Source organism: Physeter macrocephalus, chromosome 4, assembly GCF_002837175.3.
Source record: "Physeter macrocephalus isolate SW-GA chromosome 4, ASM283717v5, whole genome shotgun sequence".
In the NCBI taxonomy this organism is placed as follows: Eukaryota; Metazoa; Chordata; class Mammalia; order Artiodactyla; family Physeteridae; genus Physeter; species Physeter macrocephalus.
In genome coordinates, this window is record NC_041217.1 from 75526289 (window position 1) to 75549125 (window position 22837).

Below are 22837 nucleotides of genomic sequence, written 5' to 3' on the forward strand. Positions count from 1 at the left end.
GCCCGGAGCCTGTGCTCCGCAACGGGAGAGGCCACAACAGTGAGAGGCCCGCCGCGTACCGCAAAAAAAAAAAAAAAAAAAAAAGTTCATATATATCATTTAAAATACCTACTTGACAATAGTGAGATGTGTCATCATTTGTTCAGCCATGCCCATTTGATGCTTCAGTGACCATCTTTGTAAACAAACTCTTTTTTGTATTTAGGTTTTTTTCCTTAGGTCCAATTCCTGGAAGTTGAGCTGCCAATCTAGAGTATACCATTCTTAAGGTTCCTGATATATTTTGACACATTGCTTACTGGAAGTATTGTCCCCATCAGTGTGAGGCCCATTTCACGGCAGTCAACAGCACTGAAGTAGTCTCATTTGTTTTTCATTTGCTAAGTTGGGAGACAAAAAATGTTATTTTATTGTTTTAATATCAATTCTTTGATGACTACTATTAAGTACGAACAATTCCTCATATTTATGGTTATTTCTTATTTATGATAAGACCTCTAGGAGCTAGGTACTATCATTATCATCATCTCCATTTTTACCAATGAGGAACTAAACACAGAGAGTTTAAATAACTGCCTAGGGTTATAAAGCTAGTAAGTGGTAAAACAGAGATTTGAAGCCAAACAAATTTTGGAAGAATATATATATATATATATTTTTTTTGCTAAGTCACATGGCTTGAGGATCTTAGTTCCCCCACCAAGGATTGAACCCGTGTCCTCCGCAGTGAAAGCGTGGAGTCCTAACCACTGGACCGCCAGGGAATTCCCTGGAAGACTGTTTAAATCCAGGAGGAGGGGTCTTTGAAGTCCTGTAGTCCCTCAGGGCAAGCTTTATAATAGGAATATAACGTGAGCCAATTTTTTTAAATTAATTAATTTATTTTTGGCTACGTTGGGTCTTCATTGTGGTGCGAGGACTTCTCATTGCAGTGGCTTCTCTTGTTGCGGGGCACAGGCTCTAGGCGCACAGGCTTCAGTAGTTGTAGCACACGGGCTCAGTAGTTGTGGCTCGCAGGCTCTAGAGCACAGGCTCAGTAGTTTTGGCGCACAGGCTTAGTTGCCCCGCGGTATGTGGGATCTTCTTGGACCAGGGCTTGAACCCGTGTCCCCCGCATTGGCGGACGGATTCTTAACCACTGCTCCACCAGGGAAGCCCCTGAGTCACGTTATTTACTTAAAAATTTTCTAGTAGCCACGTTTAAAAAATTTTTTTTAAATTGGTGAAATTAATTTTAATAATATATTTTATTTAACCTAATTAACAAATATTATCATTTAAATATATAATCAATAATATATAATCAATAATCAGGTTAAGATATTTTACATTATTTTTTCATACCAAGTGTATAAAATGTGATTTGTATTTTACGCTTACAGCATATCTGAGTTTGCAGGAGGCGCATTTCAAGTGCTCGATAGCCACATGTAGCTAATAGCTACTTTAACTGAACAGTGTAGCTCTAAGTTATAGAAGAGGGAATGTAAACCTTGAAAGCATATACGTTGTCCAAAGTCATGCAATTAGTTGGGTGACTCACAGGTAAAGGTAAAAATTTTATGATTTTGGAGGTTGTGGGAGCAGTGCCAGGGATGATGGCCAATGAGAGTTTCTAAAACTATGAGAAATGGACTGGGACCAGGGCAGACCCGTGGAAATACAGGGGTAACGTGAAGTCCTCTAGAACCACTAAGTAGGTCTCAAATGGATTGATTTTAATGGCCAAGAGGTTATTTGTTCACATTCTGAATTGAGGTTCATTTAGTCATCTGGCATTTATTTGTCTGCCTAATATGGTGAGAGTAGTATTAATATACTGCATTTTTAGTTAACTCCCTGTCAATTATAGTAACTGGTCTCAATTATATTTGATCATTTCGCTAGCTGCACTCTACTTACTAGCTCTTTCCAATTAGAGAAACAAACAGTCATCATCACGAAGTTCTGATTATATGCAGAAGAGCTGAGGAGTGGGGTGGTAGATTCACTACGTAAAAACCATGTGATCTTGGCTCTCATTAAGCTTGAAATCGAGTGGGAAAGTAATATTAGTATAGAGATTTAGTTAAATTTTAAACTATAGTCCTAAAGTGCTAAACTCCCAAAGTACTAAATTCATGGTTCCAGAAATGCAGAAGGAGAGAGAGAGTTCATCATGGATTCTCAGTTAAAATGAAAAAACTAGTTATTTCAAAAACAACTTCATATTCATCCTAGCAGTCACACTGGCATTATTTACACATTATAGAGACAGTATCTTTTAATGTTAAGCTTAATCTGTTTTGTTCCATTATGAAAAGGACCCTTTGAAAATTTTGAAAGTATGAAAAAAAGAAAAACATTAATCCATAATTCTAAAGACAACTATTTCTGTATATTTCCTTCCAAGTCTTTTAAAAACATTAAAAATACTTGTGATCATGAAATAGAATTATTTATTTTGGTTTTTTCCTTAAAATTATATCACAAGCATTAAAAATGTTCATAGGGCTTCCCTGGTGGCGCAGTGGTTGAGAGTCCGCCTGCCAATGCAGGGGGCGAGGGTTCGTGCCCCGGTCCGGGAAGATCCCACGTGCCGCGGAGCGGCTGGGCCCGTGAGCCATGGCCGCTGAGCCTGCGCGCCCGGAGCCTGTGCTCCGCAACGGGAGAGGCCACAACAGTGAGAGGCCCGCGTACCGCAAAAAAAAAAAAAAAAAAAAAAAGTTCATATATATCATTTAAAATACCTACTTGACAATAGTGAGATGTGTCATCATTTGTTCAGCCATGCCCATTTGATGCTTCAGTGACCATCTTTGTAAACAAACTCTTTTTTGTATTTAGGTTTTTTTCCTTAGGTCCAATTCCTGGAAGTTGAGCTGCCAATCTAGAGTATACCATTCTTAAGGTTCCTGATATATTTTGACACATTGCTTACTGGAAGTATTGTCCCCATCAGTGTGAGGCCCATTTCACGGCAGTCAACAGCACTGAAGTAGTCTCATTTGTTTTTCATTTGCTAAGTTGGGAGACAAAAAATGTTATTTTATTGTTTTAATATCAATTCTTTGATGACTACTATTAAGTACGAACAATTCCTCATATTTATGTATGGTTATTTCTTATTTATATTATTATATACTTTGTAATTTCCTCAGGTTTTATCAGTTTGTTTGAGTTCTTGATGTGTTAAGACATTGCTAGTTTGTTTTTTTTTAATGGATAGTGTTGATAGTTCTTTTAAAATAATATTCCTTTAAACACCAGTTTTCAACATGTAGGGTTTTTGGGTTTAAAAAAATATATTATTTGGGGAAAACATTCAGTTTCCATTCTTTCTTACGCGGGCCTCTCACCGCTGTGGAGCACAGGCTCCGGACACGCAGGCTCAGTGGCCATGGCTCACGGGCCCAGCCGCTCCGCGGCACGTGGGACCCTCCGGACTGGGGCACGAACCCGCGTCCCCTGCATCGGCAGGCAGACCCCCCAAGCACTGCGCCACCAGGGAAGCCCTATTTATTTTTTTAAGTTTATCTTTTGAGATAAAATTCACATGTGAAAAGATTTTTACCTTCAAATTTTGGAAGGCTATATTGTTTGATTTAGAAAGGAGGCATGGACTGTGTACCTCTTCTTATGTACCCCAAAACCTGAAGTATGCCTTATTGTTAATTCCTAGTGCTCAGAACTGACTTTTTTTTGTTTTGTTTTAAATTAGTGCTCATTTCTATGGGCTGCAAACTTTTCCCAATAGCTGAAGCAGAGACTTCTGGGCACTGTTTTACTTCTTCTTTCTTCACAGTTTTAGAAGAGCCCCTTGCCTCCTCTGTTTGTCATTAGGTGTACTGAAGTACAGAATAGAAAATGCAAAACAAGACAGCTGTACAGGAGGTTTTTCTTTTTAAAGAAGTTGATAGACAAATGGCACAGGGTTCACTGTTCTCGCCAGCTGAGAGTTTAGCTTCCAGAAACCGCTACTTTAGGGGAACAAGTGAAGTAGTGTGGAAGGCCTGAAAGGCTTCATTGACACAACAGCCGGGAGGCTCTTGTACTACTTTGTCTGGTATGCAGTGCCCTTCGGAAACCAGCTCTTCAGAACTCTACACCCCCGACATCCCCAAAAGCTTAAAATATTAGGCTTTTTTATTTTTGGTGGGTTTTTTTTTTTTTGGCACTATACTTGGTTTTCTAAGTGAAATTACTGAAAAGGAGTTTATTTTTGTTTATCTTTTGCCTTTGAGTGTCAGTCAATGATTCACATAATCTCTTGGCTTGCTTAGTGGTGACACTGGGGGTCTGGGCAGTAGGGCCAAATAGTTGTCCCTAACAAATTAGTGGCCCAGCATTAGTATTTGCTTTCTGAACTAGAATCTAAGTGCTGCATCAAAAAGGAGTCCTTGGGTGGGGGAAATAAGACAAATTTGAAGCTGATGATTCTCAGCTGTCTTGAAGGTTGATCTGGAGAGATTTAATTTATGCTAAGGAATAACTTTCCAGTAGAACAAGGTATTAAAAGTTGTTAGATTTGTATCAGTTAAGTTGTAGACTCACTTGTAGACTTTGAGAGAGTGCTTCAAGGAAGACACAATCATCTGTGGCATGTTGGTTTGGTATAGAAGTGCCGAGGCCAGGCAACCTTTTCATCAATGGTTTTCATTCAAGTATTAATAGAGCTCCTATTATGTGTCTAGCCTTGAGAAAGGATGTGGCCTGTGCTCCTGAACTTTGAGGAGCTCAGAGTCATTGACCCATAGACTGTGGAAGATCCTTAGAGATAAGCGGTTCAGCCTTATTCTGCAGGGAGCATTGAGGCCCAGAAAGTTGACTTGCTCAATATTACATGGAGTTAGTGGCAGATTTTTGAATGGAAGCTGGATCATTTTACTCCCAGTTTGGTATTTTTCCATTCAACTATTGTTGAAAGTGCCTATTGTCGTCAGAGAACAATTCAAGACAAGATATGCTGAAGTGTAAATTGAATAATCAATTGCCATTGCACATGGGGAGATTCATTTTTACCTGGTGTTATCTGGAAGTGTGACAGATTTTGAAGAATGGGTATGGTGTGGACATTACAAAAGAACTAGAAAAATCTGGTCTCTGTTCTGTGTTGTTGGGGGATATTTACGTCCTTCAGTTCAAGTAGGAGCCTTTAAATGTTCTCTCTGTTGGAGCACGTGCACACAGGAAGTTCCCTTATTAAACATCAAAATGAAAGCTGGGTGAGGGTTGGGAGGTTGGAGGTGGGAGGGGAAGTGGAGTCCAAGTGATTCAGAGATTTCTGAGTAAACTTGGCCATCACACATTGGAGGATGAACTTTGGGTTCATTGCTAGAGCTTTGAGTCTATGACGAGAGGGGCCCTTGTGGAAGTCTTGTGCAGGTCTTGACGTAAAGAACTTGAGCGACCCCCCCTGGAACTTTTGCCTGGCTGCTAGGAATTAGTTCTTGGCCTTAATATTTGATCTCTTCTCACTGTATGCCTATGCCTATAGGTTTCCTTTCCCATTTAAGAGCATTGCTAAAAGCAAAAGTAACAATCTGAACCATCTGCTACTTAAACAAGAGAAGATTTATTACTTTTAATCGAAAGGATACTTGTTCCACCAGGAGAAGTGTATGCCTCAGAGAGGAAAGCCTGTGACAGCACATATATTTTGGTCACTGCTCTGCAGTCAAGTTGTGTGCGTGTGGGGTGCTCCCCAAAGTGCAAGCAGCAGATACAAGAGTTTAAGGCCAGAGAGAGCACTGCTGGTTCAGGGAACAGAAAGTTTAGTGCACATGCAATATGGCTGGAGTATAGAGCAGGGAGCGGGGCCCTGAGGCATCTAGCAAAGGGAGTGGGGAGAGAGAGATTGAGGCTGAAGAATCCAGATCTGGAGGGCCTTGTAAACCGTGTTAAAGAAAGTAGGCTTTAACTCAAGGGCAATGGGGATATGACTATGAGATTTAAATTTTAGATCACTCTGATTGCTGTATTGGGTTGGATTATAGGAGAGGGAGAATGAGAAACAGTAGAATCAGTGAGACTAATTAGAAGAATGTTGCATTAGTTGAAGAGAGAAGGGTTGATGGCCTGAACCTGCAGGGACAGAACTGTGAAAAGCAATTTTGGCACTCAAGGCAAACAGCTAAAAATTGACCTTCAAACAATTCTGTAATTCAAGATATGGCTTGTAAGTGGGTGTGACTGTGATGTGCCTTCCAATAGCTTTCAATTTAACTAAATATTGTGGATAACCAGGTGCTATTCTTTTAAAATAATTGTGTAAAAAAAAAAAAAAAACCCCCAAACAAAAAAACTTCCCTCTCTGCACTTTTGTCTCCAAGGGAAAAGCACCGTCAATCCCTAGCAGTTAGTCTGGGGCAGAGGCAGGCGGAGGGAGGGAGGTGATCAGATTTAGGAGATAGTTGAGAAGTAGGATGGACAAGGAAATCTTTTGAGGGAAAAAATTTTGAGTTCATTTTTAAAGTTGTTTTTTAATTGAAAGAGTAATACATGCCACGGCAAAATTCAAACTGTACTAAAGCTGTACAATGAAAAGTATGTCTCCTTAGCCAGAGTCAACCACTGTTACTAGTTCTTGTGTATTCTTCTAGAAGTTTTCTGTACCACTGTAAGCTTAAATTTTTAGTATTTTCATTAAAAATATTTCTTTTTATTAAAACATTTAATATTTTTCTTTTTATAAAAATGGGAGCATAACATACATCTTGCTCTTCCCTTTACTAATTCACCTAACGTTATATTGTGGAAGTCTTGCCACTTCTGCTTCATTCTTTTTAATGACTGTTTAATAGTCCATTGAATGGGGACTTCCCTGGTTGTACAGTGGTTAAGAATCCACCTGCCAGTGCGGGGGACATGGGTTTGAGCCCTGGTCCGGGAAGCCCTGGTCCGGTTTGAGCCATGCTCCACATGCCGTGGAGCAACTAAGCCCGTGCGCCACAACTACTGAGCCTGCGCTCTAGATCCCACAAGCCACAACTCCTGAGCCTGTGTGCCACAACTACTGAGGCCACATGCCACAACTACTGAAGCCTGTGAGCCTAGAGCCCGTGCTCTACAACAAGAGAAGCCACCACAAAAGAAGCTCGCGCGCCACAACAGAGTAGTCCCCGCTCGCCACAACTAGAGAAAGCCCGCGCGCAGCAACGAAGACCCAACGCAGCCAAAAATAAATTAAAAGTAAAATAAATTTATAAAAAAAAGAATGATGCATTAAAAAAAATAGTCCACTGAACGAATGTATTATCATAATTTATTTAAATTGGTCTCCAAACTGATGGACATCGGGGCTATTTCCAATTTTTGGTATTTGAATTAGATTTTTACATAAGAGAAGAGACATGAATTAATAAAGAAAGAATTTTAGGTCATGAAAAAAGGTTTATATATAAACAGGGACCCCTAGCATTTTTGTGACTGAGAAGCTACTCTTGACTTGCCTAAGCCTTAGGGTGAATGTAGTTATGAGGGTGGAGGTGGGAGAGTAGTGAGTGTTTATGCAGACCTTTGAGTCTATGTGACTTAAGAACTGGGCATGTCTAACAGGGATGGATTGAAGCTGGCATAGACACTTCTTCACCAATTAAAGATCTTTCAGGGGAGGAGGCTGCCACAGCTGTGAACACTGACCATGTTCCCCTCCAGTAGAAATGCCCTCTTGTCCACCCATGGCTGTCAGTCACTGTATTGCATCCTAAATCTATCTGCTGTCACAGTTGTTTATCTGGGCCCCCTAGCCATCGTGAGAAACAGGAAGTATTTGTAAAAGACAGAGAGTAGGTCTGATAGCTTGGGAGGAATGAGAAATGGGCCATTTTGTAAGGCTACTGCCCACTTGTTCTTCCCTTTGGTTTAAGCACACTTTGTCCTCTCCCACTGATGTTGGAAGAGTTAGTTTCAGATGCAACCATTTACCGGTTGCATGATCTTGGGAAAGTCTCAATATCTCCAAACTTCAGTTCTCCCATCAGCAAAATGGGTATAATAATTCCTGGTTGGCACAGTGTTGGTAAGATTTAATAAGCCAATGGATGTGAAAGGGCCTGTGTTTCATTTTACTTTTTTCCAAGACCTTGCCAGAATGGAGTTTGTAAAGCAATATGTAATCCAACCCAAGACAGTGAGGCATATTCTATTCTTTCCTGGGATGTGCCTCTCAGTGTAAGCCTCCCATACCGTCGGCTTTTATGCTTTATTGAAGCTATTCCTGAAAGTTCATCACCTTTAGTAAAATATTACCAGATTTCTTTACATTTCTATAACACTTTATGGCTGGCAAAGAGACCTTAGCAGCAATGATCTAATTTGAGCCTTCCATCAAACCATCTGGGGTAAATAGGGCATGTTTTATTCCCATGTAAAAATGGTGTAACTGAGGCTCAGAGAAATTGATATAAAGAAACTGAGACTCACAGAAGACACATTGGTAATAAATAGAGAGCAGGAAGAGGTCCCTCTAGACTACTACAGGACTGATGAGGTGAGAGGTAGCTTCCCTGCTTTCAATCTGCTTAGCCTTGGAATTCTTAAGTTTGTTTCCCCAATCATATTTTACATCCTAGTAAAATACATGTCACTGTAAATATTTGTTTATTTATTTGGCTGCGCTGGATCTTAGTTGCGGCATGCAGGCTCTTAGTTGCAGCATGTGGGATCTGGTTCCCCCACCAGAGATCGAACCCAGGCCCCCTGCATTGGGAGTGTGAAGTCTTAACCACTGGACCACCAGGGAAGTCCCCATGTCACTTTATTTATTTAAAAAGATTTTTTTGATGTGGACCATTGTTAAAGTCTTTATTGAATTTGTTACAGTACTGCTTCTGTTTTATGTTTCGGTTTTCTGGCCACAAGGCATATGGGATCTCAGCTCCCCAACCAGGGATCGAACCAGCACCCCCTACATTGGAAGGTGAAGTGTTAACCACCGGACTGCCAGGGAAGTCCCCCCATGTCACTTTAAAAATAATTTCTCACTGGAAATAAAATGTTGTATTAGTAAGATATTTCACAGTTTGCAAAATACCTTAAAATCCACGTATGCATTTGATTCTTACAATAACCCTATGAAGTAAGTAGAGCAAATGTGAGTAATTCCATTTTGCAGATGCGGAAATAGATTTAGGAATTGAGACCTGCCCAAGGTCAAACAATCAATAAGAAGAAGAGCCAGAATGGGAACCTGGCTTTCTGGCCAGCAATTTCAATGCCTTTAAAAAAATTATTTATTTTATTTATTTTTATTCTTGTATGCATTGGGTCTTCGTTGCTGCATGTGGGCTTTCTCTAGTTGCGGCGAGCAGGGGCTACTCTTTATTGTGGTGTGTGGGCTTCTCATTGCGGTGGCTTCTGTTGTTGCGGAGCACGGGCTCTAGGCACAGAGGCTCAGTAGTTGTGGCTCGCGGGCTCTAGAGCGCAGGCTCGGTAGTTGTGGCGCATGGGCTTAGTTGCTCCACGGCATGTGGGGTCTTCTCGGACCAGGGCTCGAACCCGTGTCTCCTGCATTGGCAGGCGGATTCTTAACCACTGCACCACCAGGGGAGTCCCTTAAAAAATATTTATTGAGTACCTTTGTGAACTGCTCAACATCTAGTTGGGAGAACAGAAAATAAACAAATGGTTACAATCAAAGACAAAATATACTTTGCAGTTTGTAGACTTAATAAGTGGTTTTTAATGACAGCGTGATGACACCTTTTCCTCAAAAGTTAATGATCACTATTGACTTTTGTAAAGAGTGGGAGAAAGAAGCCACCCATACACATATCCATAACGAGCCCCCACTCCCTGACATCAGTGAAAATCATCTGAATTTTACATTCCAATAAGTAACTGGCATTTTCTTAGAATGTTAATCTGTAGGGAATTACAGGCTGCAGGGTAGTAGTATATCATCAGAGAATGTCAACTAGATTACAGTATTATGTTACTTTGATGTCACTGCCCAGCATTGTTTTAGTCTTTTCCTTACTAACAGCTACTTTTGCTAGATCTTATTTCAGCAACATCATGTAAAAAAAAAGAGAGAATTTGTAATAATTTTCTTTATAAACAGCATATTTCTTGTTTGATAATAAAGACTTTACTTACTTCTGTCCTCTTGCTTTCTCGGGGCCATAATTGGTTGTAGGTCTGCTCATCCTTCTCAGTTCTCCAGGGCAACATGTGACCTGAAGCAGACTCTAAAAGAGGAAAGATAGGTCAGACTTAGAGATTCAAGATTAAACAGAGCAGTGTGTTTAGAGCACTAGACTTAGAATTTAAAAAAAAAAAAAAAAAAAAAAGGAAGAGTAAATCTCCCTTGTATAATGAAGAATTAACTTTACCCAAAGAGAGGCCTGGCCTTTGCCCTCAGCTACTGGGAGGTAATATCTAGGCCCCTACAATGTCCTACCTGATAGGAGTGTCTTTGTCTGCCTGGGGTGTTTGGCCACTGACCATTCTAACAATGTGATTTATGATGGTGGCTTTGGAATATGCTATATCAGTTCTGACCTCCAGAGGAACAGGAGACTACAGGTCAGAGGTGTGGGCAGTGTGTGACTGAGCCTCAATAAAAACTCTGGACACCAGAGACTTGGGTAAGCATCTCTGCTTGGCAACACTCTTGAATGTCGGCACACGGTGTAACCGGGAGGAGGTAATGCTATCCAGGACTCCATGAGAGATGACCCAAAGCTTCATGTTTGGGTCTCGCCCACATTTCACCCCATCTGTCTCTTCTTTCAGCTCGTTCTGATTTGTATCGTTTTGTAATAATACTTTAATAGTAAGTACAATGCTTTCCTGAGTTCTGTGAGCAGTTCTAGCAAACGCTCAAACTTGACAGAGTAGTGGGACTCCTGCTCTTGTGACTGGTATCTGAAGTGAGGGCAGCCTTGTGGAGGACTGGACCCATAACCTGTGAAGTTTGGCCTAAACCTGGTAGTTGGTGCTGGACATCACTGCGTTTTCCCAAAACCTGATTTTAGAGTTAGATTTTGGCACTTTCTAGCTTGGTTACTTCTCTCAGCTTCAAATTTTTTTTTATCCTTAATTTGGTGTCATCTCTGCCCTACTTTCCTCACAGGGTTAATTCTTAAGATCAAAATAAGTAATGTATATAAAAGCTATTAATAGCAAACAAGAATATGCTATTTAAAAACTGTAATGGGTCATCAAAATATATTCATATTATTACAATGGAACTAAATGGTTGCGATGAATTTGGCGGACGCGTGCATGGGTTAGGCACCATTTTTATTCAGTCATTCGTTACGCAAACAATTTTTGCATTTATATTGTGTGCAGAGTGCTAGGGAGATAACAGTGAACAAGTCAAGGCCCTGCCCCTATGGGGCTTATATTCTACTCAGGGAGAGAGACAATAACACAGTACATGAGGCAAATAATGAGACTGTGCTAATTGTTGTGAAGGAAGCAAATAGAGTGACATGATAGGGAGCAGTTCCATTGGAAGGGGTGCTTCTTGAGACAGAGTGGCCAGTGAAGAGCTCTCAGAGGAGCTGACATTTGAAAAAAGATTTTAAGGAAGAGAACTAGTGTTTTTTTTAGGCAGAAGGACTAGGAAGGGCAAAGGTCTTGAGGTAGGAAAGAGGTTGGTGTGTTTGAAGAACAGAAACGAAGTCTGTGTGGCTGCTTCTGGGCAACATAAAGTGGGAGATGTGCATGGGTCAGATGATGAAGGGGAAGAAGTTTGGATTTTTATTTTGAGAGTGACGAGACGCTTGTATGGCTTTGTGTGTGTGTGTGTGTGTGTGTGTGTGTGTGTGTGTGTGTGTGTAAAAGTTTTTTATTTATTTGGCTGTGCCGGGTCTTAGTTGCAACACGTGGGATCTTCAGTGTATGTGTGTAAAAGTTTTTTATTTATTTGGCTGTGCCGGGTCTTAGTTGCAACACGTGGGATCTTCATTGCCGCATGCAGGATCTAGTTCCCTGACTAGGGATCGAACCCACACCCCCTGCGTTGGCAGCTCAGAGTCTTAACCACTGGATCACCAGGGAAGTCCCTTGGATGGTTTTAAGTAGCCAAGTAACATGAAGTGCTCTAAGAATTCCAGCTCCTGAGTGGGGAAGAGGAGAAAGCAGGGGGAGCTCTCCAGGGTCCTAAGGGACTTCGAAAAGGGAGGTCTGTGGGACAACCACTGGCTGTTGCTGTGGTTGGTCTTGGGGCTACAGCTGGTAACTTATTGTCTCCCTGCTCTGTTATCTACTCTAAATTCCACTCTCCCTCTCTTCTGGAGATGAGTCCACTGTCACCTCTGCCGGTCTTGATGGCTTACCGGGTGGTGTAACCCACACCCTTATTCTTGAGGAAGTCTGAGTCCTGATACCCTCACCCTTCACAGGCTGTGCTGTGCTTGTCATTCATGTCACAGTTAGGCCACAGAGTGCCAAGAGGTGCCCAAGTGGATACCTGAGTTCCACGCATATCCTTGTCCCACGTAGTAGCAGTTCTACCTCCTTTTGCTGATGAGGCTTAATATCCCTGATGCCCCACTCAAAGCTGCAGCCTTGGAGAGTGACATGCATGATATATATAACTTATATATATGTATGTATTATGTATATGTATTTTTAAATATTTATTTATTTATTTATCTGGCTGCGACGGGTCTTAGTTGCAGCATGCGGGATCTTTGGCTGCAGCATGTAGGATATATATATATATTTTTTTTCAGTTGCGGCATGCGGGATCTAATTCCCTGATCAGGGATCGAACCCGGGCCCCCTGCTTTGGAAGCGTGGAGTCTTAACCACTGGACCACCAGGGAAGTCCCTAACGTATTTTTAAAATGTCACTCTGGCTATTGTGTGGAACCTGGATGGAAAGGGAGTGAGAGTGGAAGCAGGGAGACAAGCAGGGGTTCCTGTGGTGGTTCAGGTGAGAGATGGTGGTTGGGGCCAAGGAGGTGGCCATGGAAATATTTCTTCTTGCTAGACTACAAACTCCAGGAAGGCTCGGAGCTGTCTCTTTTGTGTAACTTATGTATTCCAAGCTTCTAGAACAGTGCCTGGCACATAGGAGGTCCTCAGAAAATATTAGTTGGATCAATGAGTGAATAGTTACTTTCTGGAGTTAGACTGGAATCAGGTTTAGGATAAATAAAAGTGTAAGCTCTTCTAAAAAAAAAAAAAGCTGCAACTTTGTATGTCTCCCAGTAGTATATGGGCTACAGCAGTATTCCTAGGGGGCGGAACATATTGTCTCCAGAACAAAGAGGTCTACCAGGGATTGTGTTTCCTTCTTTGTGGATGCAAGATGCAGCAATTTGCCTTTTCTTTAGATGGGTGTTCTAGCATACCCCTACCACTGGACCCCAAATGACTTTACTGAAGGGGCAGTTCCCCGAATGTTCCTGGAGTTTGTATCCCACCCTCTTGAGTGCTTGTGTCTTACCAAGGCTTTAAGGTGCTAGCCACCTTTTGCTCAGTCTCCTGAAACAGCATAATGTCATTGATGCAATGGATCGATGTGATATTCTGTGGGATGTCGAGATGGTCTAGATCTTTTCTGAATATATCACGACATAGATTTGGAGAGTTACCACAGCCTGGGGAAAAAACTAAATGAATGTTGTTCAGTCCACATGAATGCTATTTCTGATCCTCTTTCCTGATTGGGATAAAGAGGAATGCATTTGCTAAATCAGTGGCCACATATCATGTACTTGAAGTCATATATATATGCTCTAGCAATGAGACCACGTCCAGCATTGTGGCTGCAGTCGGGGTTGAGTTGAACTGGCTTCAGTCTACAGTCATTCTCCAGGATCCATCTGTTTTCTGCAGGGCCCAGACTGGTGAATTAAACAGAGGTATGGTAGCGACCACAATCCCTGCATCCTTAAGATCCTAAAGAGTGCCACTGATTTTTATCTTCCCTCCAAAATGGGGTATTGTTTTTTATTTTCCATCTTGTCTGGGGAGCAGAGGAGTGGGGAGAGGTGCACAGTTTTGGAGGTTTCCATTTGTCCTCCTCCACTGTGAAAACTCTTATCACATAAACCAATAACTCAATGGGGCGGCTTCGCCAACTGCCAAATATAGCAATCCCAGCTACACGTTCAGGGACTGGGGCAACGACCACTAGGTGGGGCCATGGACCCAGTGGACCCCCTTTAAGCTGACTTCAGCCAGGACTCCATTTTGACCTGGCCCATGTCCCATCACTAATGGGGGTCCACAATGACATTTTAGGTCTCTGAATATCAGTATCATTTCAGAGCCTGTGTCCTGCTGGATATTCCCCCCCCAACCTCCTAGTTTACAGTCACCCAAGTAAAATGGCTGTGAGTCCCTTTGCAAGAAGGACTGGTAGAATTATTACAGTGTATACTTGCTGTGACATTGCAGGCTCCTTTCTCCTGGGGACTTGGACAGTTTTTCATTCAATAGATTTCAGGTCTGAAAGCAGTTTCAGGTCTTTGAACTGGACAAGGGATTATGACTTTTTTATAAAGTGTTTTAAAAAATATATATTTAGCTGTGGTAAAAAACACATAAAATTTATCATTTTAACCATTTTTAACTGTACAGTTGAGTAGTGTTAAGCATATTCACAATGTTGTGCAACCCAGCTCCAGAAATTTTTCATTTTGCAATATTGAAACTGCATCCATTAAAAACCCATTTCCCCCTCCCTGCAGCCCCTGGAAACCACCATTCTACTTCCTGTTTATATGACTATTTTTTGGACTATTTTAGATACTTCATATAAGTGGGAGCATACAGTATTTGTCTTTTTGTGACTGGCTTTCTTAGCAGTCCTCAAGGTTCATCCATGGTGTAGTATATGACAGGATTTCCTTCCTTTTTTAAGGTTGAATAATATTCCATTGTATGTATATACCACATTTTGTTTATCCATTCATCCTTTGGTGAACACTTGAGTTACTTCCACCTCTGGCCCACTGTTAATAATGCTGCTATGAACATGGATGTGCAAATATCTCTTTAAAATCCTGCTTTCATTCTTTTGGATATATACCAGGAGTGGGATTGCTGGATCATATGGTAATTCTATTTTTATTTTTTTGAGGAACTACCATATTGTTTTCTATAGTGGCTGCACCATTTTACACTCCCACCAACAGTGCACAAGGGTTCCAATTTCTCCACATCAAGAGATCACGATTTTTTTTTTTATTGGGGCAACAGTGTTCAGCTCCCTGTTCACCTAGTCTTGCATTCTTTTTATATATTAAACAATGCCCACCTATTTTGTCCCTAGGGATATCGTGTTCTATTAACCAACTCAAATCTCTGTGGGTTAAGCCCGCTTCGTTGGCCCTTCAGTCTTGCCGTTCATTAAGATAATTGTGACCCCCTGGCTCCTACCGTTGCCACTTGGCCTCAGCTGATGGAGATGGGGAGGGGGGTTTGATTATCTCCGTTGCTATCAATGATCCAAGCTCTGTGATTGCCTCTCCCGCTCTGCAGAGACGAGCCACCACTGAACTTAGTGATGCTGGTTCCCCTCTAATGGCTGTGGTGAATGGTTTGTCTTCTGGACCTTCCATGAAATATAATCCTTTGGTGGGTCTTCAGGCCTCAAATAATAGATCCATTCCACTATGTCCACTCTCTAAGCTTTTTAATCCTTTCCTCCACTGTCTGATGTGGCAATTCTGGCATTCCAACTTTGCTCAGTGTGGGACATCACTTTTTCCAGGCTTCTAGGAGCACTCTAAGAACACATTGGAACCACCTCTGGTGTCCTTGCTGGAATGTAAACCCTATATCCCAAGAGAGTGCCCCTAAATTAATAAACACTTCCTTATCCAGTTTTATATTCTGGTACCCTCGATCAAGCACACTCAAAATCTAATCCATGGCATCCTCTCCTGCTCCTGCTGTTACATGCTGGGTGTTAGTTCCTTTTCTTCCTTCTGAGGTCCAGCATGTTCTCAGCTGAATTGTGCTGTGACTTAGCACCAGTTATCATCCTGGCAGCCAGAAAAGGAGATGGGGTCGGATCCTGACCTCTGCCATCTTCTAGGGAGGGGCCTTTACTGGGGACAGGTGGTGCTAGCTCTTAATGGGGAGAGGTGGATCACTTTTGTATGGGAAACCAAAATCTTCAGGGACATCTACCATCCGAGGATACCAGATGTCCCCACTCCATGTGTCAGGGTTCCAGTACAGGTTTTCTCAATTAGGGCCCTGGCCCTGGCACAACAGATCTACCCTGTCCGAAAGTTCTAGTTTCCTTCCTCAGGTGAAAGTTTGTCTTTGAAGTTCTGCATCTCTACTAGTTTCTGAGTTGGGTCTTCATTCTTTACTGCTCTCTTTGGTACACAGCCCTCTCACTGTTGTGGCCTCTCCCGTCGTGGAGCACAGGCTCCGGACGCGCAGGCTCAGCGGCCATGGCTCACGGGCCCAGCCGCTCCGTGGCATGTGGGATCTTACCGGACCGGGGCACGTACCTGTGTCCCCTGCATCGGCAGGCGGACTCTCAACCACTGCGCCACCAGGGAAGCCCGCTTTACTGCTCTCTTAACAGCAGGAGAGAAGAACCTCTTTGTAAGCTACCAAAGAAGCCTCAGGCTTTCACACTTAATTTCAATTGGTTGGTAATTGCTTTTCCTTGTTTCCCCATAAGATGCCAAAGCAGTTTAGTAATAATCAGCCAATTTTCATGTCCTTGTACGAGTCACTTCCCTATACTTTTCAAATACCTGAATCATTTCACTGGCCAGGGGGTTCTCCTCCATCAGATCATTCTCCTGAATTACCACTGGTGAAAATGTTTCTGGCTGGAGACTGTTCCTGTCTCTCTATTATTTTTCCAATAAATTTTGCTTGCAAACTGAATGGTTCCTTCTTTGGTTCCTTTCTCTTGCAATACCTTATCATTTACAGCTAAGAAAAGCTTACTGGTACTTTCAACATTCTGCCTGGAAATCTCCTTAGCTAATTAGGTACATTTTCTATCTTCCAAAGTACCATAGGTGACAGTTTCATAAATTATTCCACCACTATTTAACACAAGGTAACCCTTTCTCCAGCGTCCAATGGTAATTTCCTCCCCGATCATCCAGCCTCTACTAATAGTCTGTTGGCTGCCCTTATAGCCTCTGTTTGCTGCCTGGTCCCAATGCCAATGTCCTGTGTTTTGGGTTTTAAGTATGGCAGTTTCCCACTTCAGTGTTTCAGTTTCTACTGCTGAATAACAAACCACCTTCAAACTTAGTGGCTTAAGACAACAATGATTTATTAATTTCTCACAGTTCTTTGGGCTGACTGGATGGTTGGTCTTTGGTCTTGCATGCTGTGCTGCATTTAGCTTGTGTTTGCCCAGAGGCTCGGATGTTTGGGATGTTTTCTCGTGGTTTCAATGCCTCTTTCTCCACGTGGTCTCATATCCCAAAGATGCTCCACCAGGTTTCTTACTTGCAGCTAAATTTTAAGAGGGCCAGAGAGGACACTGTGAGACCTCTTAGGGCCTAAACTCTGGAACTTACACAATTGCATGTTCTACTGGTCAAAGCAAGTCACAAGGCAAACCCAGATTCAGACAGCACTTGGAGAAATAGCAATGCCTCTTGAGTGGGAGGAGCAGTAAACTCACAATGCAAGAGCGTGGATGGAGGTTGATTCACTGAGGGCCATTATTTAAGGATCTACCACACTTAAATTTAAGGTGCCTGTTAAAATGGACTACTATTCAGCCATAAAAAAGAATAAAATTTTGCCATTGCAGCAACATGGATGGACTTGGAGGGCATTATGCTAAGTGAAATAAGTCAGACAGAGAAAGACAAACACTGTATGATATCACTTATATGTGGAATCTAAAAAAATATAACAAACTAGGGAATATAACAAAAAAAGCAGCAGACTCACAAATATAGAGAACAAAGTAGTGGTTACCAGTGGAGGGGGGGATATAGGAGTGGGGGAGTGGGAGGTACAAACTATTGGGTGTAAGATAGGCTCAAGGATGTATTGTACAACATGGGAAATATAGCCAATATTTTGTTATAACTGTGAATGGCGTGTAACCTTTAAAATTGTATTAAAAGAAGTTAATAGACCCTAAGAGTTCTCATCACAAGAAAGAAAAAAAGATGCCTGTCAGACACCCAAGTAAAGATGCCAAGTAGGTACTTAGCTGTAAGTGCCTTGATCCGAGAGCCGGGGGTTAGGCCAGGGAAGGAAATTGGGAATCATCAACATACAGACATGATGCTATGTGAATCATCCTGCCCTGCAGGTTCCTGGTTGCTGCGGCAGCGGACTGTGGAGGAGTCAGGGTGCTAGCAGGGTGCAGCCCTCTGAACGAGGCTGGGTAAAGGCTGGGGGAAGAAGAACATTCTGCTCTTGCGGTGGCTCCAAGTCCACTTCCCCACTCAGGGGTAGAGGATTCCACTAGCCCTCTCCTTCCACCCCCCCACCTTGATAGAGCCACAGGCGTTAGGGATGAGGTTAGGACAACTGGTCTGCACGCAGAGGATATAGGACAGGCAACCATTCCACTGCCTTGTTTTGCCATCTAAAGGAAGGAACCCAGTAAAACGGGGAACGAGCCACATTGCCCTGCTCAGTCTTCTTTTTGTTGCGCTGCATTAGCTGCCAGGTAGGACAAATTTGCAAAAGCAACTGCATTCCCATTGTTACCACTTCTGGCCATTTCCTCTCATTCTTCATCTAGAAGACAGTTTAGGCATCATCCCCAAATGTCCGACAACACTTTGTTAACCCAAAACTGATTACCCTTATTTTAGATTTTTCTGTGTTTCTTAGGAGGAAGGGGCTGTTTGCTGTCATGGTTTTACTATATGGAAGAGGAAAAGCAAGAATGAGATTGAGTCTAGTATTTTTGAAAGAAAGAGGTGATTTCAGAGCTATTTCAAACCAGCACGAAGGACAGGGGGGATAAATCCAACTTGTCCAAAGGAGAAAGCAAAGAGGAGGAGGGAATAAGTCGGAGGCTGTGATGCAGGTCAAGAGTTCTATGTTACCTGCTTTTCTCTAAGTTACCCTTCTCCGTATTGTCTTTACGAAAATGAAAACTGCCTATGTCCCTCCTTTCTGTAGCTGCATCAGCCTCTCCCTCCTGATAACTTAGGAAGAGCAGGGAATCTGTATTCTCCAATTCTCCCCAACCTTAACGCAGTTCTCTCCATACTCGTTAACTCTCCAAGATCTTATTTTTAAGCTGGTTTTGCTAATTTTTGCATTCTCCTCAAGCCTGCTTTCAAGCCCAGGCTGGGGTTGGGGCTGGAGCCGGGGTGAGGCAAGTACAAGAGTTTCTGGCTCCATCTCTCATTTCCTGAGCTGAGCTGGGCTGTACTAATTGACCTCGAGGGTCTCAGCTGTGCTAAGTTGTGTGTTTGTTAGATCTCGTTAGGATTGTAATTAGTGCAGAGAATTTAGGTCAGAGGCAACTGGTTGGATTGATGGTCTCAGGGGGCATGAATAAAGGCCGGGAATAGCAAACAGGTTCCTCGTTCTTGGGTGGGGTGAGCCAGGGGCAGGGAATGGTGGGACTTGTGTCAAACACACAGACAAATAGACACAGGGTCACGTGCAGAGAGGCGCTCAAAAACTGTTAGCGTGTGTGTGTGTTAGGGGGTGTGTGTTAGGGTGTGTGTGTGTGTTAGAGTGAGTGTGTGTGTGTGTGTGTGTGTGTGTGTGTGGTGTGTTCGCTCCCACATTTACTCGGGTTTCTTTGCAACCTCTCCATATATGGTGTGGCTCTAGAGCAGCCTGTGGATTGGCTGCTGTTGTTGGGAGACTCGGAGGTAGGAAGAAAGCAGAAAAAAGAACGAACCCAGCAAGGGGAGGGCCCACATTTACTCGGGTTTCTTTGCAACCTCTCCATATATGGTGTGGCTCTAGAGCAGCCTGTGGATTGGCTGCTGTTGTTGGGAGACTCGGAGGTAGGAAGAAAGCAGAAAAAAGAACGAACCCAGCAAGGGGAGGGAGTGTCAAGGGGAGGGGCTGTAGCCGAGCTTTGAGGGGTGCAGAATGGGGCTGGGTCCCCTTGCCTGTAAGGTTTAGAAAGGGGAGAGATTCTTCGGGACTGCTTTTTGTGTGTAATGAGGTAGAGCTTACTGTTGGCCGAGGGTCTGGGAGAGGGCAGGGAAGGAGGCAAAGCTATTTCCCTAGGGTCGGCACGGCATGGTTTGTGAAGGCTGGAGCGGGAGTTAGAAAAACTTGTTTTTTTTTTTCCTTTTCACCCTAAACAACCTACAGCTATGCTGTGGAAATAGAATGCAAATTAATTCATCAGCTTTCCAGGTCAACACCTCAGATATTCTTCCTAATGGAGGCCAATCAGGACTGTACCGCACTCTGTTCCCCAAACCTCTACAAGTTAATGGGGGAAGAACAGGAAAAGTTGAGGAAAATGTAATTGAAATAGGAAATGGCATTTAGTTCTTTACCTGTCTCTACCCCTCACCCCATTTCAACTCTGTGTACTGGATTTCCTCATCTCCCTTGCCTGGGCCCTCCCAAAAGATTCTCCCTTTTCCAGTTCATTTGTGTAAGAAAAGAATATAGCAAAGATGTTGGAAGAGAGGAAAGGAGGAAGAAAAATACACATCCTGAAAAACGTCTATCGGCAACTGTGTAGTAAGCAGGTTGCCCCACACCCCTACTCAATCCACTCATTTGCCCCAGAACACGTGACTGGGAGGCAGTAAGGGAAGTATTTCAGGTAAAGAAATTGGAGTGATGCAGTGAGGGAAAAGGGGTCTGGGAGGAGGGAAAAGCTAGCATCATTATCTTCCAGCCACAGTGCGTGTGCTCATACCTCCTTAACGGAGGTCACGCTGGCAGCCCACCACCAGCGTACGCTCTAAGCTGTTTTTCTAGCGGGGAGCCTGGCTTTGTGCTAAGCTCTGAAATTCTTGAAGGCAGGAGATGAAGCTTTCCCCCTTCTTTCTATCTCTGGCCTTTAGCCCAGTACCTGGTATTCTCTCTCCTTGAAGAAAGGCTTATGGGCACAGTCCATGGACTGGATCAGCTCATGTACCAGAACACAGTGACAGTAACCCCATCCCCTAAGCCTCATTCAAACTGTACTCCTACCACCTGAGCTACTGTTAATAGCCCACTGAGTCAAACTAATAATAGCAGCAGGTGCCACAGCAGCTACTCACCAGCTGGCAGGCATTTTCCATACATTGTCTTTACACTTCCACTTTGCAGATGAGAAAACTGACACTTGGAAAGCTTGTGCCTTGCCTAGGGTGTCATAACTAAAAAGTCAGAATTTGAACCCAGATCCGTCTGGTTCCAAAGCTGGCCTCATTTTACCACATTGTGGCCTGGTTTTGGTGTCTTAAGACGGCAGGAGCCCAGTGCCCAACTCTTAGTCTCCCGGGGTCCCTGATCTTTCTTTCCTGTTTCCCCTCACCTTTCTCCTCTCCGGTGTCTCCCTCCATCCTCTAGCTCCCCTGGGAGCCACAGATAATTGGCATGTTGGGATATACATGTCATTCTTGCTTTTGTCTTTTTCTTCATTATGTGGGAGCGACAAGGAAGAGAAAGAAAAGGGAAAATGCTGGTAAAATAAATTAATACAAAAATGCAGACTTACATATAGGAAGTAAATATCATTTTAACCTAGACTTTCAGTATTTGTGACAATGGGTAGCTCTGCTGACCATGCTTAGAGTTTAGGTGAGCGAAACTTGTTTGGAGGACAGGAAGTCTGGAGACCCAGGCTCCCTCCCCTCCTACCCCAGGAGACTCTGGGAATGACATGTAGGTGGCACTCTGGTGTACTCTCCTCACTCAAGGATACGTGTGATTTAGTTTACTACAGGATAAATCTAGGGAAAATCTTCGACTGTGAGTGGTGGGGACCGAAAGAGCATGGGAATCTCTCTTCCCTACAGATGTTCAACTTAGACAGATTCCCCCATCTTGCTTACAGGGGTTATGGAGTAATGTCAGAGCAGAAGAGTGGCAGTTGAGGGTCTGTGTTTTGCCCAAAGGATTTTCCTTGTTTCCCTCCTACCCCACCTTCCTGAATGTCACACGAGGGCAGCTTCGTGGCCAGGATGTACACACAGTTTGTCCCCGTTTTCTCCTCTTCTCCCCTCTCACCCTTAGGTGAACTCTAGGTTTTGGCTCTTGGAGGTGAGAGGGGATCTAGGGAAGAGGATCAAGAAGCAAGCAAGGGGTCTACAATTGACCCTTGAACAACATAAGTTTGAACTGCGCAGATCCACTTACACGCGGATATTTTTCAATAAACACTACAGTACTACACAGTCTGCGGTTGGTTGAGCCCTCAGATGCAGAGGAACCATGGATATGGAGGGCTGACTGTTAATTTACAGGTGGATAAACCCTCGCACTTTTCAAGGGTCAACTGTACTTCAAAGTGTTTTTTTTTAACCCTTCATTACTTGATTCATGGGGCTGTCACCTTCTTCTCTGGACACTATCACTGTTATTAAACCTAATCTTAGAAACTTCAGCGGGAACAAGCAATCAAAACGAGTTGTGTAGTATCTACCACAGACAAGGATGTCGGGGGGTCTGGCAGCTCCAGAGGTGGTCAGGAGGGTGGTGGTGTGAGCATAAAGATGTTTTTCTAAAGCTGGGGCTTGATTAGTGTTGGAAGAAAGGTTCGAGGAAGGAGAGGGAGAGGCTATAGGAAACCCTAGCTTGGCCGAAAGAGGAACCTGGGCATATATTTGGTTTTCCCCTTCATCCTACCCAGCTTGCATCACAGATCAGTTTCCTTTTTAGTTTGGTTCTTCCGTGGGGTTGACTGTCCCCAGTTCCCCTGTGCTAGGCAGCCCCAGCCAAATGACCAAATCCATCCCATCCGTCCAGGGCTGTATCTCTGAATCAGTGTTGGGAAGGGTGTGAGAGATGAAGG

General features: G+C 43.2%; 1 long non-coding RNA gene across 3 annotated transcripts in view; it reads left to right on the top strand.

Annotated features, from left to right (window-relative positions):
• Positions 1-22837, top strand: part of LOC112062233 (uncharacterized) — a 56834-nt gene that overhangs the window by 24355 nt on the left and 9642 nt on the right. The gene's annotated exons all lie outside the window — the stretch shown is intronic.